The sequence below is a fragment of the Hydra vulgaris genome, chromosome 11 (genome assembly GCF_038396675.1).
Source record: "Hydra vulgaris chromosome 11, alternate assembly HydraT2T_AEP".
In the NCBI taxonomy this organism is placed as follows: Eukaryota; Metazoa; Cnidaria; class Hydrozoa; order Anthoathecata; family Hydridae; genus Hydra; species Hydra vulgaris.
Window position 1 is genome coordinate 29036350 of NC_088930.1, and position 3651 is coordinate 29040000.

The following is a 3651-nucleotide window of genomic DNA, read 5'->3' on the forward strand; positions in this document are numbered from 1 at the left end:
TTTTGAACAAGTAAAAAGTTGAAATGCTATCATCAGGGTGAAGCCGACATCCCTTTTTTAATGCTCTGTTGATATCAGAAATATTCTTTTTTGTAAGAAGATGTGATTTAGTTAAAACAGCATCTTCATCATTTCTATTTTGTCTCCAAAACTTTCTCTAAGATCGCGATAAACCGTATTTACAGGTACACCTAATGATAATTTAGCAGAAACATTTTTTTAATATTACCTGGGATAGGTTGGTACATGGTATTTGTAATACTAACACTGTGGTTATGAGTTTTGATATACATAAAACTAAAAACAACATGATGACGATTCTGAAAAAAAATAGTCATTTTTGTTTTTAGTTCACCACAGAAAACCACTAAAAAGTTTCATATTATCAACAAAATGGTTCTTTTAACTATTTAATTTTGAAAAGGGGCAATTTACTCTCATATGAAAAAAATCCTTGAAAGAGGAGATTTATTGTTTTAAAAAAACTTGACAAAAGTAAAACTTACTCTTACAACTAAAACTTTACAAAAGGGGAGAATTACTCTTCCACACCGCCAAACAGGTTAATTTTATTAATAAAATGATTCTCTTTAATAATTTAATTTTGAAAAGGAGAGAATTACTCTCATATAAAAAAAATGTAAAAGGAGAAGATTTATTGTTTTAAAAATAACCTGATAAAAGTAAAACTTACTCTTAAAACAAAAACTTTTAAAAAGGGAGAGTTACTCTTACCACAGAACACAACCAAAAAGGTTCATTTTTGAACCAAAAAGGTTCAACTTGACAAAAGTAAAATTTTTAACAAAAACTTAACTAAAAAAAGGGGAGAATCTTCCACAAAACACCACCAAAAAAGTTCATTTTATCATTAAAATGGCTCTTTTTAATAATTTAGTTTTGAATAGGGGATAATTACTTTCATAAAAAAATCCTTAATTTAAGGATTTTTTTATATGAGTTTTAAACTTATAAGAGGAGATTTACTTTTTTATGGGACTTACTCCCATTATCGATATTACATAACAACTCAAAAAACTAAAAACCCTACCTTATTTCTGCAGCATTAACAAATGATAATTTATCACTAAGCTTGTTAAACATTTCTTTGTTTAATTTCACAATAAGTTTATTTACTTTAACAATACCTGGAATTCAAAAACTTTACTTTTCACGACAAACTTTCACGACTAAAAGATGCGACAAACTTTATGCAGGTCAATTTACGGGCTAATATTTACGTCGGTAGTATTTCTCCCCTACGTAAAATTCCTAAACTACTTAATCTTTTTTTATATGGCAACTGTTTTTTTAAGTTGATTTTTGTAAAAATTTATGTTGCAACCATATTATTGATCTGACTCAATAAATAAATGTCTTTTTTTTATTAGTAATAAATAAAATTGAGGCTAAAGAGAGTGAACAATCCAAAATGTGGACTGTACATACGTTTTTTTTTAATTTAATAACATGGCATGTTATACATAAGCATGTTTTACATAAGCATGATACAAGATGTTTTACATAAGCACGTTACATGCTTATGTAAAACATTTATATTTCTGGTAAATATATTGCTTTTGGATGTTGTTGTTGTAATATTGAGTGATTATTTTATTTTTTTGAAATAAACTTTGAGAATTTTCAACTGCACAAATTAAAAGTTTTTTTTTTTCATTATTATTTTTATTTTTTTTATACTTGACTATTTTTTAGTTGTTGCTTAAATTTAATTTTGCTGTAAAAATGTATTTTAAAATTAGGTGTATAAAAATGTAATAAAGATCAAAAGAGCTTTCTGTTTATATATATAAACAGAAAGCTATTTTGATTTTTAATTATTTATTTATTGAACCATATATATGGTTATGTTTTGATGACTATTGTTATTTTTTTGATTTAAGAATAATTTTTAAACCCTTTTTTTTGGAGAAAGAATCGATATATGGTAAATAATTTATTATACTCATTATAAATGGATTCACCTTCTTGTTTGTAGTATGCCTTGTTGTTTGTACCATGTTTGTATTAATATATATATATATATATATATATATATATATATATATATATATATATATATATATATATATATATATGTATATATATATATATATATATATATATGTATATATAGTTTCAGTGAAATACCCTATAAACTACTTATTAACTTATCCTTTACTTTCTATCCAAAATTATCAAAAAATTAAATTGTCTATTTGTCTGGAGTCATACGCAAGTTACCATACCTCTTTCAATCTGTAATTTTTTTTACTTCTATAAAAAGTTCTCGTTATTATCTTCAATCTTTTAGTAACCTTAAACTATATATCCTAAATCATTGTTCAGTTAGTGCGACCATAAATCACAAACTAATGCATAAAATCATGGAATAATTTACCATATTTTATTCATGGAATATCTTTTTTTAAATATTCAATTTAAATCACTAAACTCTATTAAAACTCGTCTTTATGTCTTTTTTTGGAGAGACTGTTTGTAAAATGTTGGGCTCATTGTGGGTTATTATTATTATAGCATTTTTTTACGACTACTCATATCATTATTGCTTATTGTTATTGTTTATAATATTGCTATTTTAATATTGTTATTGCAAATTTTTCTTAGATTAGTACTAGTATTATTTCTAAATATCGATGTTTTCTTTTTAGCAATCGCAAGTTTCCAAATATACACAATGTAAAGTAAGTAAAGGAAACATTACTTTTCAATTTAATTTAAAATAAATTAAAGTAAATTTAATATTAATAATTAATTTTGTTTGTTTATAACATTTTATAATACGATCTAATTAAATAAACTCCAGAACAAAGTTATTAGAAATTGGATGCTAATTTAACTCGAAAAAGGACTTGGGTAAATAAATGTATAGTTGATAGAAATCGCAAATTCTTTCTAAAGTGAGTAGTTATTTTTTCAAAACTTCAATGTCCTAATGGGTTATTTTATAAGTATCCTCTGCTTTTTAAAATTGTTTTTATGCTTTTCTTTTATTATTGTTTAATTCAGATTGTTGGCGAGATAGGTTGTGTATTAAAGTCTTCTTTCACAGTTAGGGTAAGCTTGGCTTAAATGACACACTTACATTCTGGAATACAATCAAAATCAAATCAAGTTGGTAGCTAATTATGAAATTAAGAAATTTTCAGAATTAAGAAAACTAAAGTGGACAATAAATTGACGACCTTAAACTGTTGCAGATCGACATGCTGTAAGTATATACGTATATATATATATATATATATATATATATATATATATATATATATATATATATATATATATATATATATTTAAACAACTTTAAAAAGTATTCACCATAATAGAGTGCTCAATGTTCTTAAAAGAACAGAGCAATTATATATTAGTAGAAAATCACTTAACGAAAATTTCTTCCATTTGACACTGTGTTTCATCAACAAAGATTCATCAGAAATCTATATATATATATATAAATATATACAACCCTTAGATGTTGTCCGAAAGTTTTTTCGATATTTTGTTGACAAAAAGTAAAAATTAAAATGCAAGACCGGAATTTTTTTTTTTTTAATAATGATAGACTGCCTGCCCCAACCAAACCCTTAGTCGATGTAGCAGCACTCCCTTGCGGGTCAGGCTATTTGTCAG

General features: G+C 24.8%; 1 long non-coding RNA gene across 9 annotated transcripts in view; it reads left to right on the top strand.

Annotated features, from left to right (window-relative positions):
- The first annotated feature begins 1274 nt into the window (after positions 1-1274).
- Positions 1275-3651, top strand: part of LOC136087567 (uncharacterized) — a 32562-nt gene continuing 30185 nt past the window's right edge. For 2 of the 9 annotated variants that reach the window (XR_010641879.1, XR_010641881.1), the window contains exons 1-3: positions 1607-1948; positions 2673-2705; positions 2828-3232. This is a non-coding gene — a long non-coding RNA (uncharacterized LOC136087567). Of the gene's footprint in view, positions 1566-1606; positions 1949-2672; positions 2706-2827; positions 3233-3651 lie in introns of those variants that run through there. The other 7 variants (XR_010641880.1, XR_010641883.1, XR_010641882.1 and 4 more) reach the window with 7 other exon arrangements.